Raw genomic sequence first — 14,854 nt, forward strand, 5'->3', positions numbered from 1 at the left:
GAGAAGGTTGTAAAAGTGGAGAAAAGATAATAAATGAGATCTATTTATTTTTTAAGTGTCTACATTTTGTATCAAGCATAACATTGTAGTACCTATTTTTGATGAGTTGTATGTTAACTCTGAAAGATCATGGCATAAACCTATTGATTATACTGTATTCTATTATTATGGTATTGAAGTATTTGGAAAATAATTGATTGGCAATTGCAAGAACTTAATGATCGTTTTGATTAGGTGACAACTGAGTTAGTTCATAGTGTTGCTTGTTTGAATCCGATAAACTTATTTTCAAGATTTGACATTCAGAAAATAATAAGAATGGTTGAATTATATCTTGATGACTTTGATGAACTTAATATGTGCCCACTTCAGAATCATCTTACAAATTATAATACTGATGTTCGTGACATCGATAAAAGGTTCTCCAATTTAAATGGGCTTTGTGATGTTTCAAAAAGATTGGTTTAGACAAAAAAAAATATTCGTGTTATTCTCTTGTATTTCGTTTGATGAAATTTGTTTTGCCTCTGTCAGTTGTCACTGCATCTGTTGAAAGGACCTTTTAGTAATGAAGTTTATTAAGAATCAGTTGCGACGTAGAATGAACAATAACTTTTTGTGTGGTTGTATGGTTTCTTTTATGAAAAAAGATATGTTTAATAACGTTTCAACTGGTGATGCTATTTTGTATTTTCAAGCAATGAAACCTCGTCGAGTGGTATTGTAAATATGTTTGAGAAGTATTGGCAGTGGTCTCTTTTTTTGAAATTTTTACTTTGCACTCTAGTTCTTGTTTGATACATTATGCAGGGCTAATTTTTTATCTACGTAACACCCTAATTCTGGTTGACACATTGTAAAGGGCTAACTTTGCACTTTACTTATTAATGCTCTTAATTAAGTTTAAGTATTTTGTATCTACAAACTATACACTATTTCATCCCTTGAAATTATATTTTGTTGGCTTATTCATACATTTATATTTTCATTTCCCCTGAGGAAAAATCCTTGATCCGTCACTAAGTATACATCATTCGGATTTCGACCTTTGGTTGAGTTGTTAGGTTAATAAACCGCTACTTCTAAAACGATCGCTAAGGTCATTTACTCGAATTTCCTTGATGGCTCTATTACTGATGGATTAAGATATGAGTAAATCTGCTTCTATGCTCACAAAATTATGTGTATTCTATCATCTATATTCTTAATTATTCCCATCTTCCTTCCCCTTTTATTCCAACTTTTTTCTTCGTTTATCAATCTATCTCTCCCGGCCTTTAAATTTTGGGTAGGCAGTAGGTAGCATTTATAACTCCTTTTTACTTTTTTTTTACCTGTTTTAGCTAGGAAGAAATTCAACTTTAAATACCTAAAATACATATCAACACTTTTGGCAGCATTTATTAGATATTTCTCTAAGTTCCTTCAAATTATAGCAAGGAAGTCAATTTTTCAAGTGATATTAATAATACCAACTAGTAGGACTACATATCACTTTTTAATTGTAGATTGGTAGTCAATTTTTCACTTTTTCTTGTTAATTATTATCAATTATACTAGACATGTTGTATACAAAAACATGCACACTTATCAAATGAGCAACAAATAGTAGTAGCTTAGTTCGTTAGTTACCTGAACTTCCACCTTGTTGGTGAGGGTTCGATTCCCCACATTGTAATCCCCTCCCCCATTCCCCTTCCCCTACCCCCAATTTTAAAAAAAAAAAAAAACTATTTAAATAAGAATAAATTTAAAAAATTATTTAATATCTTTTTAATTATGTGAAATTGGAACGATGAATACATTCCCTATAATTTTTTGTTGTTTGTATATTGTATACAAGCAGATGTACTCGGTCAATTTACACTATATTCGTTGATATAGCATATATTCGTACATACAATCTGTATCATGTATTCTTTGATACAATGTGGATCATGTTTTCGTCCTCTCTCTCCCCCAAATCTCGGTCGCCTCTTTTTTCTTTCAAAATATTGCTAAATGTCCAAACTATTGCTATAGGTTTCTAATTAGACCAAACTATACTCATTAAATTCATCAAATGAAGGAAGTCGTTTGGGTTATATATGACTCAGTTATTATTTCATTTCAACCCAAGTAATTTTTGAACATGTCATTTATTAACTCGGTCCATTTAACATGTCCAAGTTTAAATCAATACATACATTTGATACCTTGAATAAAGGAAGTTTTACAACTAGATCGTTGTACTTACATGGTTAGTTTTGCATTAAATTAATCTCGCAAGAAAGCTGGTTAAATTTTTCAATGAACTAATTAATACCTTTGCTGTTTGGTGACCTAAAATCATCATTAGGGTTTTATCCACATGGCCTGATTAAGTTGTGAAAATTGAGCTTCCTTTTTCTAACCAAAATGCAGAAACTTGTAGTGCTCACTAATGCTTTTGCTTGATTTAAGAGGCAAATAGGCCAACTTGTTAAACCACACCTTTACAAAAATGTCTTTATTATTTATGTATAATCTATATCTATATTTATTATTTATGTATAATCTATATCTATATTTATTATTTATGTATAATCTATATCGATATCTATAATCAATAAGTTATATCTATAATCTATAATCTATAATCTATATCTATAATTTATAATCTATAATTTATATCTATAATCTATATATATATATATATCTATAATCTATAATATCTAATATATTAAAAATGTGAAGAGCCTTAAAAATATTGTTTGAACTTTTTGTCCTTCGCTAAAAGTCTTTGCTTTAGACAAATATTTAAGAGTTAAAAATTAATTAAATATATTTATAGTAAAACCTTTCCTTATTAGAATTCATCAGAATTAATGACAACTAATATTTTTTCTATTAGTTTAAGAATTTTAAATCAACTAAATTTGATTGAAAGAAGATTTGAAAAATCTAGAACTAAATATAAAAGCACTAGAATAAGAAAAAATTTAAAAGCACTAGAATAAGAAAAATTTTGAAAGTACCAAATTTTTAAAAGTTTTAAGTACGTAATAAGAATGTAATCAATGATTTTCTAGAGATTTGGCTTTAAAGACAAGAAAAAATTTCAAATACAAAAAAAAAAAAAAGAATCATATCAAATATGGTTCAAATTGATTTATCTCTTTTAGCTTCTGGCAGCAAGGGAAAGATGTACTGCATGACAAACGCAAAAGTGATGATCGATCAACCACTTGAAACTTCTGGTGGTAAAATATATATGTGTTTATACTAAAATATATGTTTATATTTACATATATAAATATATGTTTATCTTTACATTATTATATTAGAATATGGAGGATCTTTGAAAAGTGAGTTAAATTTTTTACAATTCACTAAAAATCTTCACAATAGATAAAATTATTTAATTTTAAATAATCAAATATTATACGTGCGAGATACGTGTGATTAAACTCGTATTATATGAAAGTGTAGGCAATTCAAGAAAGTACATTAAATAAAAGAAGAAAAAGAAGAACCCGTTTTTAAAATCCATATCAAATATGGACGGTTCGAATATTGTAGGGGAAAGGACAAAAATAACACTTAAAACTAAAATAATTCCACAAAACTAGCACCTAAATTTAAAAAGGAAAAAATACATAAAGTAGCATACTAAGTAGTAAATTACAAAAAATAACAAAACTTTTATCAAATTACATTTTGTAGCATATTTATTTGTATGTATTTGTATTTTTATAGCAACAGCTTGCAAAAATACAAAATACATATCGATCATAAGGGCAGTAAAAATCATATGTATTTGTATTTTTGTAGCAACAGTTTGCAAAAATACAAATACAACTTGTTATATTATGTAATTATGAAACTGTTGCTATGAAACTCATAATTAAGGAGATAAGTATGCTATTTCTGAATTTTGCCCATTTAAAAACCCAGTAAATAGCCATTAAGCATCACAATTCGGCTCTTTTCGTTGTGTACTGGGCCACCGACTTTTCATCTCTAATGGGCCCATGATTTTTTGACTCCTTATTCTTTTTTAGCATCTCATAATAACATATTATTATAGTGTCCTACTGTACTTTAATCCGCATTTGGATTCTTTTTTTTTTTGGATTATACTGTTGGAACTTGAACATCTTGTTATGTCAATTCTTGTGCCATTGTGTGAAATATTATAGTAATTTTTAGTAGAGATTTGTGTGGAAGCAATTTAACTTAAGCTAACACAGATGCAAACAAATAAATAAATTATTTAGCTAACTTTAGTCCTATTCAGATTGATTGAGGTATAATGCAAAGTTTAGTCCACTTCACTTTCAAAAGTCAAAGTAGACGTTGGACAATTCAACTGAACTTTTAAGTAGGTTTATAATTTTATTCTAAATCATTCACATGACAATCTTTTTAAAGTGATATAACATTATTAAAATAACATACTATTTATTTTGTTTAGTTTTATTTATACAATAAAATATGATATCATATACTTTTAATATAATATAATTGTTAAAGATATATATTTATTTATAATAACGATATAGTTTCTATACATATACATATTCTATATGATAATTATAGCAGTTTTACACATTCTATACAATTTTTAACTACAATTATTATTTTGATACATATTTTATACGAATCTATATAGTGTTTACATGCATTCTAAAAATGTTTCAATCTAGTATAAGAGAGTATCAATTGAGTATATGGACACTGTAAATATATCAATGTAGTATAAAAGTATATTAATGTGGTATAAAAAAGTATCAATTGAGTATAGGGGTTGCATGTGCTTGCATAGAATTTCCTTTCTCTTTTTAAAAAGTGTATCAATATAATATAAAAGTGTATCAATGTGGTATAAAAGTGTATCAATTGAGTATAGAGACTACATGTGCTCAATTGGGCTAAATGGCTAAAAGAGAAATTATTTTAGCCGACTAACTACAGCATGTCCACCTTTTTAAATATGGGCCATTTTTTTAAAACTTAAAATAATTGCTTGTCCTCAAGCAACTTAAACATAACTAAGAGGATACAAAGCACATTCGGTAGTCAATCATCCATTTTAGCTCAAAACATATTTACCATCTCCAAGGTCAATCATCTCAAACCCAACTGTGTATATTACTGAAAAGAAACAATGCAACACAAAGAAAACAAGCTATGGTATCAACTTAGCAACAACAACCATGCATGTATCAACATTACACTACCCAAATAAGTTATCAACTAGTAACATAACCAGTGTGCCCTTATAACAAAGAAGTCCCTCCTCACTCATATAAGAAATAACATATGTAATTGTGGGGACAATCAATAGACACTCACTCTCAAAAAAAAGTTTCAGTCAATGTATGTCAAATACCATAAGCTTGCCCTTATTTTCATTACCAAGGTTTTCAGACAGGTAAGTTAGGATCACTATAGGTCTTTTTCTTCGACTTGTAACATAGGCTAGGGGCTGGTATGATACTCGATGATATTTAAGGTGACTAAGCCTCCTTGGCACTACACTAACTTTTGGGGTCTCACTTATTTACCCTTACCTAATTCTCTCCTTTGTTGGTCACACACTCCGGATGGGTGCGGTCTTTTTGACAATCATTTCTTCTTTTTCACAACTTTTTTTTCTTATTTTTTTTCACCGCACCCATCTTTTTATTCTTTTCTTTTATTCTACCTTACTTCATACTCATTTTACATCACACACCCCTATGGAAGCTATCCTCAACTTAGGCTATTTGCCTAAGTCAAAGTGCACAATATCCATGGAGGACCAGGGCCAAAACAGGTTCATTGTAATGCAAATGGAAAGGTGATAGGTATCATAAAAGAATAGGCATTTAGGCTCAAAAATAGGATCAAGGGATATCATTCATACAGGGAAGGTAATTTAGACTAGAAGTGGACTAATCTCAAAACGGCCTATAATCCTTTCCTAACCTCTATCCTACAACCAAGGAAAAACTAACCGGGCAAATTCTGAATTTAACATACAAAGGAAACTAAGTAATATCTCACACGCACATGGCACACAGGTATATTACAAGCTACTACCCATCTGTTTCATGCAATTATTTAGCAATGGTTATCAAGTCACTAGTACTAATGTCATAACAAGATTCACATTGGTCACATAAATGCATATCACACAGTTATAAAATAAACTATTAGAGAGGTGTTCAAAAATCAACAAAAATATTTTAACTGCCTAAGGTACTTGTATTTCTCCTAGTCCACTATAACATTTTACAACAAATCACCCTACACCCTCAACTTAAAATCAAATGTTATCCTCAATGTACATGCAAAGAGAAACTAAACTAAGGGTTAGGGTATACCTGGAGTAGCTCAAGCACGGGGATCATGGTTCCCTGACCCTGTAGCAGTGTCTTCCGCTATAATACTCACATCAGTAGCCCGCTACTGGGCTGGCACAACTGTCACAGCCTCTAGAGGAAGTCCACTAGTTGATGCTCCTACAGCCCTAGCTCGTAGCTCTTCCTCTCTTCTCTCCGCTTTTGCCTTGGATGCTCGCATTGCTCTTTTTATTTCTACTTTTTCCGCCTTCTTTCTTGCCTTATTTTCTTATTTTCTTTCACCCTCGTTGTTGGATCTTTTCCTTTTATCCTTGTATTTATTATCACTCTTTTCTTTTCTCTACTTTACCAGTTCCTCATTGAGGTCAAGTAAGGAAAATTCATCCTCAGACTTATCAGCAACTGGATCAACAGATATCAAAAGTTGGTGCTGCTGCAATGCCCCAACATCAGCTTTTAACTTATCCAGTGTTTCTTTGAATAGTGCAAGATCTAGGGCCGATATTTTTCTTAACCGTGCATTGAAATGGTTCTCCAACTCATCAACCCGACCAAGAAAAGTTTGGAAGGGTTCAAGGGTTACCCTGATTCTCTTATCTATAGCCGAGGTAAATCAGTTGGCAAATTGTTGTAGCTGTGCCTCGCATCGCCTTGCTTGTTTTGCCACTCTCCTAAAATTTAGAGAACTAAAAGTCAACACCGATACCTGAGCAACTGCCACGGGGTTTGCTTCATCCTCATGCACTAAACTCGCCCCCGTAGGGGGTGTTAACTGTACAGCTTTAGAATTTTATACCTCTACATTTGGTGTTGATTCAGCACCCGTAATAGCTGGTTGCACTTCTACAACCCTCACTGGATCTGATGCAACCCCTGCTCCCTTTTCTAGCACCAACTTAGGGTTGTTTTTATTAAATCTCATAGGGTCATGGGTCTTCTTAGCAAGAAGTTCGTTGTCTACTCCTTTAACCTCTAGTACATTAGTATCCTAGCACAGCTTTGTGATGAGTCAAGGAAAAGGATATGTAGTGTCGGGTCTTGATACCCGAATCTTTATTTTATCAGCAATAATCTCCCTGAAGTTTAAGTGAAGCTTAGCCAAAATGCTTACGACTAACATTGCTCTATCATCACCTAGAATATTATCTCCCACTGTAGGTATCAACCTGGTGCGTACTACACCCCACCAGAACTTTGCCTCTTGAGTAAGGGAGGACTTGACTATTATTTCATTTAGGTTGGTCAACCATTTTGGTTCTCCTTCAGCTATGATGTTGGCTAACCATGGATGTTGTTTTTCACTATCCTTTAACCGATAGTAGAATATTGGTGAAATGACCTGAGAAGTGAAATCAAGACCATGAAGGAATCTGTGGATAGTTCTTTCTGAGAGATCTACCATTACGCCCCTCACCGAAACTTTCTCCAATGTGGGTTTATCTGCCTCTTTTCCTATTTCTTACACATGTTTTTCAAGGTAGCCTATTAGTTCGCATAGAACTCCCAGACTAGTGCAGGGCAGAATGAATTACCTCTTTGTGTAGTCCATGCCAGGTTATAGTCTCAGAATGTCCGCTCTATTGAAGGATATCTGCTCAACCCGGTGGTAATGATTCTGATTTCTTCAAAAATTAGCCTTTTAACAGATCTTCTTTGAGTTCTGAGAAGCCCATCATAGAAAATCTTCTTTACCCCGGGAAGTTGCCATCTAACATTTCTCAAACACTGGGGTTTTTGCATTTGCTCAGATTTCCCCGTATCAGAAATTTCTCCTCAGCCTGTTGTTTCGAAGAAGATGACCCAGATGATGGTCCCTCAGAATTTGGTTGCTATAAATCAAGTTGCTCAAAATTGGGGTGCTCAGAATCAGGTTGTTCAGAAGTTATCTGCTCCGAAGGTATATGTTCCGATTTGAGGGTTCCTCGAATTAACTTTCTTCACTCTCCTCCTCCTCAGTTTATGGAGGTGGTGAAGGCATCTTCTGATTCTTCTTCTTTCTTTACCTTTTTAGTTGTGGCTCTTCTTCTTCATAATCAGACTTATCAAAAAATTTCTGAGGCACACTCCCCTTAGTCACCTTCTTTGTTGGTTTAGATTTTTTTCCCTTGGGTGCCATTATAAAGTTTGTAGCAGAAGAAAACAATTATTCAGTACCTAAGATCACATAATACAATAAGTTCAGTCATTGAAGTTCCACATCCCTCAAAAAGGGTTTATTAGTGCTTCAGATCAAAGTTGTGACAACATGGTCTGATAAGTCATCCCATCCGTGATAGTTTGTTAGCCATGTCATCAACCTTAAGTATAATAGGCTCACTTTCCTCAACTTATGACGACACGTCTGATAAGTAATCACACCATCCTTAAATAGAACCAACACAATTTTATCAACTGGTGATGACATGATCTGATAAGCCATCACATTTGTGATAACTTATCAGACATGTCGTCAACCTCAATCAGAATCGATCAACTTTTTCAAACTTACGACGATATGTTTGATAAGCTGTTGTAATTGTGATAACTTATCAGGCATGTCGTCAGCTCAGAACATGATCTTTAGCTCATTTTTAACATAATCATCCTTCCCAATTTTTCTCACAAAACATGGAATTACATTCTTGAACTGGGATTTTTACTTTTTGTGCTCCATGCATAACTGTAAACCCTAGTTTCAGTTTCTTACCACAATGGCAAGCTAAACTTGACTCAATCTCTTTGAAAATCAAGGTGTACATCAGCCTCACTACTACCCAATGAGAAGAAGAGAGTAACTTAGAGCATACCTGTTAGGCAACTTAGCTTCTTGAGTAGGGTAGAGCAGATGAAAAGATGAAGGAGAAAGATCACTTTATGTTTGAACTAAACTTTAATCGAGCAAAAAGAAAAGGAAATTTTCTTGTCTTACTAAGAACTAATTTAAAAAGGCAAGAGAATAAACTAAAAATGGAAAGAAATAAACTAAAGAAAAGAAAAAGAAAAGCGGAAAGATGAAAAGATTTGCTTTTGGGCTGGGTCAAATTTCTTTAACTGGGCCCAAAATTGTTTGATAGCTTATTTTGGGTTTTATGATGACACTTCTGACGGCTTATCATAAGTCTGATAGCCCATCACAAATTTCGTCAGCCTTAACAGAACATAACTCCAATCTAATTTCTCTAACGACGAATCTGATGGCTTATCACAATTATGATAACTCATCACATATGTCGTCAGAATCACTTAACTTGCTACATCAATTCTACCTCTACCCCTTCATACCTCATCAGTTCATTATACTTACCATCTAAATAAATAAAAATAACTTGCGTTAAATATAAAAATTTTAGGTTGCCTCCCAATAGCGCCTGATTTAGTATCGCGGCACGACTAGATCGTCTTGACTACTCATAATTTGTCAATACACCTAATTGATACCTCTTTCACATCCTCATAGAACATATCCACGATTGAGAAAACACTCATCTCTTTTTGCTGTGTCATGGATGGGTGCATTTCAAATTTTGGTTCTTTTTCATTGAGCCTAAACTTAAGCTCATTCAGCTCCATGTCAACTATCACTCTCCTAGTTTATAAGAATGGTCTTCTTAAAATTATGGGCACTTCAAAGTCTATTTCACAATCAAGGATCACAAAGTTAGCAGGAAATATATAATCGACAACCTTTACAAGTACATCATGTAGCATACCGATTGGCCTTTTCACAGACCTATCCGCCATAACTAGTCTCATGTTGGTGGGTGTAGGGTCTCCCAAACCCAACTTTTAATAAACAACTAGCGGCATCAGATTAATGCTCACTCCCAGATCACATAAGGCCTTAGAAAATTACAGAGATCCATTCGTACAAGGAATAGTGAACGCTCCTGGGTCTGCCTTCTTTTGCACCAAGGACCTCGTAAAAATAGCACTACAATGATGAAGATTACCACCGGTTCATATCTCACTTCTCGTTTCTTCATCACAAGATCCTTCATAAATTTAGCATATCCTGGCATTTGTTTAAGTACCTCGACCAAAGGCACATTCACTGTTAGTTGCTTCAACATTGCCATAAATTTACTAAACTTTATATCATCGGCCTTCTTTTTCAATCATTATGGAAATAGGGGTGGTGGCCTTGGGATTTCAACTGGAGCAACTTTTACCTCCTTTTTTATGCCTTGCTCCACATCACTAACATGTTTCGGCTTAGGTGGTTGTTCCACTTCCACACTCTTCTTTTCCAAACTTTCCAACTTCACAGGAAATACTAAAGATTCATCAACCATCTCTCAATCCATTTCAACCGCATCAGTATGATAGGATGCTCCAAATCCTAGACTAGATAACATCTTACCGCTCCTAGTGGTAATAGACATACATGATCCATCAGTCCTCGAATTCTGAACTGTATCACTTAGTAGAGTCCTATTCTATCTTTGGTTAAATGCTGTGGATAATTGGCTCATATGCTGCTCCAGTTGTTAAATAGAGATTGAGTGTGAATCTACTAGTTGACTCATGAAAGATATGTCACTCTTCATAGTAGTTACCCCAGAATTGGTTGCCTTAACTCCCTTTAATAGTTTATCCATCATGTCCTCCATGGATATTTTGCTTGAACTGGTGGCAGCATTATCACGGCTTCCAGGAGGTACATACAGTCCACTCCTGTCACTTTTATTCTTCTAATCTCCTTGATGGTTCCAACCTTGGTTTCCTTGACCATCAGTTCGGAAACCCCCCGGTTATGCAAGTAGTTAGCCTCTTCCTCGGTGTTTGATTCAGCTTTCTTACTGTGGGACCCGACAGTTTTTACCTTTTCTATATTTCCTGATAGCAAATATTTTGTAAGCAGATCATCTGGGTTTTCATGTAAGATATATCCTGATCACGCTTCTCTTCTCTCCTACGCTGCTCTGCTGATATTATATTAGACTCAGTATTACTTGCTACCACAGAATTTCTGGTATGCCAAGCTCTATTTGTCTTAGTCATTCTTTCTAACATGTCCAAAGCCTCAATAAAGGTGAGCTCCATAAAATCTCCTTCAGAAGCATTATCTGCTATTGACTTTGTAAGTGAGTTTAAAGTTCTGTAGAATATTTCCATCAAGTGTTCATTAGCCATCTTCTGGTTTGGGCATTGAGTCAACTTCTTTTTAAACCTCACCCAAGTATCATGCAAAGCTTCACTAGCCAATTGCCTAAAGTTGTTGATCTCATCCCTCAACTGTAACATTCTAGAGGGAAGAAAGAACCATTCTAGAAAAGCTCCTTTTAATTACATCCAGTTTGTTATAGAATCAGGAGTCAGTTCATTCAACCACATAGTTGTCTCTCCAGACAGAGATAGTGGGAACAATTTTAAACGAATAGCATTTTGTCCCACTCCAGGATTATCAAACGACTAACAAATACTGATGAAATTCACCAAATGTAGATTTGGATCATCACCAGATAATCCAGCAAAGAGTCCTTTCAAATTCAGTAGTTGGATCATAGTACTGGTGATGTTGAATTTCACCCCAGGAGCTAGTGGCGGTAGAATGATTTCCCCTGTAGATCCAGCTCCATCTAAATCATCCTCATCATTTTCTATATCAAACTGCACAGTTTGGCAGTCTAGTCTTTCTCTGAATGGACGATTTTGATTTATAGGTGCAACTACTCCCGCTGCATGCCTCCTATTAGCCGGGTTAATTAAATCATCATCTCTCAGGTCGTCTTCATCTAGATTAGGTACCCGACCTGGGTTATCTGCATTCTATTGATTTAATTAAGCATTAGCCAAAGTGGCTAATCTTTCAGCTTCCTATTGGTTAGCCATTCTTTCAATGAGATGAGGTTCAGGATTGAAGGGTAATAATGGTTCTCCTGAATTTCTGATTTGTGTCAGAAACAAAAATGAGCCTGTAACGAACAAAAAAACAAAAACATAAAATAAGGAAACTTGACTAACAGTTAATTAACACACATAAACTCAATCAACATCATATTCCTCGGCAATGGCTCTATTTTTGATAACGCTCTAACTACACCTCTCTTATGAGAGAGTAAGTGGTCGTTGTCAAATATATAACCCAACTAGGTTGGTGTTAAATCCCACAAGGATTATGGTGTTAATTTAAGTTGTTCGTGAGTCAATCAACTGATAGTTAGCAGTTTCCTGTAAATGGTGGTTTTTGGAAGGGTAACAAGTAATTATTTCTCAATTCAGTGTTAGTGTTTGTAATCAATATTATATGGAAAACTAGAGTTGTGTTCGCTATGAGTGTTGGTATTTGACAGACACTAGTAACGGTTCAAGATTCTTATGGTAGGTAGGAATATCAGATTATCCTTGTCGAAGTAATGTCTAAATGTTTCTCAACCAATTTAGACATTTAATTACCTAATTCTTTCGAACTTAGGGAATTTATATTTCATAACAGGATGTTGTCTCAAGTTAATTAACTTTGTTACAGCGTTAATTATTAAATGAAAGTTTGATGCTTCCAAGTCCCTGTTGATAATTCACTTCCTACTAGGGTTGATTTCTTATTTCAAGCAAATCACTAGTAGGCATGACCTATCGTTTGCAACCAATAGACAATATGTAAAACAGAGGAATTACCAAGGATTTCCTACTACCTTCAGAATCTTGAATACCTAGTCACTTTATAAAATCAAACCCATAGATCCCACAACTCGGGCTAAGGGAATTAGCTACTCATAATGTAAAAAGAAACAAGACAATTTGTATTCATAATTTGATAAATGATAACTTATATAATAATGAATATCAACAAGTGTTTCTCAGATTAGATCGCAGTAGAAATCCCAAGAAAATTATGATAATAATCTCTCAAAAGTTAATTGTAAAGTTACAAAAAAAACTATAGAGAAAATAGTGTAAGTCCCTAAAGTTCAAGATGAATGTCTACTCTAATAAAACCTAAGAACTTTCCCTTAAATAACAAGGGCTAAATTTGGAATCAAATCACAGAATATAACTTTTTCTCGCACAGCTGACGACGAAGTGTGACGCCTTATTAGGAGTCTGACGACTTATCAGACATTGTCGTCATCTCCTCCTCCAAGTTTGATGATTTCATCCTTAGGCTGACGGAAACTCCTGACGGCTTATCAGGACTTTGACGACATATCATACAATGTCATCTCTTTTTCACTTCAAATCTCATGTACTGCCTTAGGCTAACGACATTCTCAATGGCTTATCGGAATTGTGACGACTTATCAGAGATGTCATCGCACTTCTACTCCAACTTCCTCACACTGTCTATAGCTAACGATGACTCTGATAACTTATCACAAATTTGATGACTTATCAGACAAGTCGTCAACTGCACTTTCATGGCCACCTGTTCCAAATTCACCTCTTTTGCTCTTATTGTCTTTGGTTTTCTTGCATCTTGACTTTCATGCATTATCAAAGAGAAAGCAATCAAAAACGACAAAAGTTGCTTAAGACTTTACAATTATTTCTAGTTAAAAGCTTTAAATGTGTTAGCATTAGCTCACACACCAACACGGTAAGTGTATCAATGTAGTATAAAAGTGTATCAATGTGGTATAAAAGAGTATCAATTGAGTATAGGGACTGCATGTGCTTGCATAGAATTTCCTTTCTCTTTTTTAAAAAGTGTATCAATATAACATAAAAGTGTATCAATATGGTAGAAAAGTGTATCAATTGAGTATAGAGACTACATGTGCCCAATTGGGCTAAATGGCCAAAAAGAGAAATTACTTTAGCCAACTGGCTACAGCATCCCCACCTTTTTAAATATGGGTCATTCTTTTTAAAATGGTAATACCATGTCCTTTCCCCAATATTCTATCCGTTTCCATTTTATTTATGACCCGCATAAAAGAGGGGATATATACTTCCTCCATTCCTTTTTATTTGTTTCATTTGGGTTGAACACACTCTTTAATAAATTTTTCACTCCTATAAAATTAAAAGTAATCTTACCAATATACCCTTAATTATTTATACCTCTTTTCAAATCAAAACTAGAGAACTTGACCGCGCTTCGCACAATCATAAAATACCTATTATCAAAATAACTTTTAAAAATATTGAGCGCTCAATATTCTAAAAAGCTCTTGATCTAATTTATTATTAGTCCTTAAATTTTATGATTTTTATATTTTTAAGAAAATAAGAAATAGTAATAAAAAGTTTCATATATCAAGAGGTTAACTAATACACAATTTTTTAAATTTATATAATTCAAATATATGTATTTAACGATTTAATTTTCGTCTTACTTTCATTAAACAATAAAATTTTATTAGGATAATTTGTCTTCAATTCTTTATCTTTTTGACATGTTATCCTTTCATAGTTGTCATACCCCTTTTTTAACCAAAAAAATTTTTGTTTTAAGTTTGAAAGGGTTTTTATTATTGAGTGACAAAGTGTAAATTTATTTCAAAAAGGATTCATTTTATAATTAACTTAGAATCATCACTTGGCATAAATCGGGTATGCCAAGTCACCCTTTGATATCTTTTTTCAAAATAGTTTTGTCTTTTAAAACTGATCCACGAACAGAG

The sequence above is a fragment of the Capsicum annuum genome, chromosome 9, assembly GCF_002878395.1.
Source record: "Capsicum annuum cultivar UCD-10X-F1 chromosome 9, UCD10Xv1.1, whole genome shotgun sequence".
NCBI lineage: Eukaryota > Viridiplantae > Streptophyta > Magnoliopsida > Solanales > Solanaceae > Capsicum > Capsicum annuum.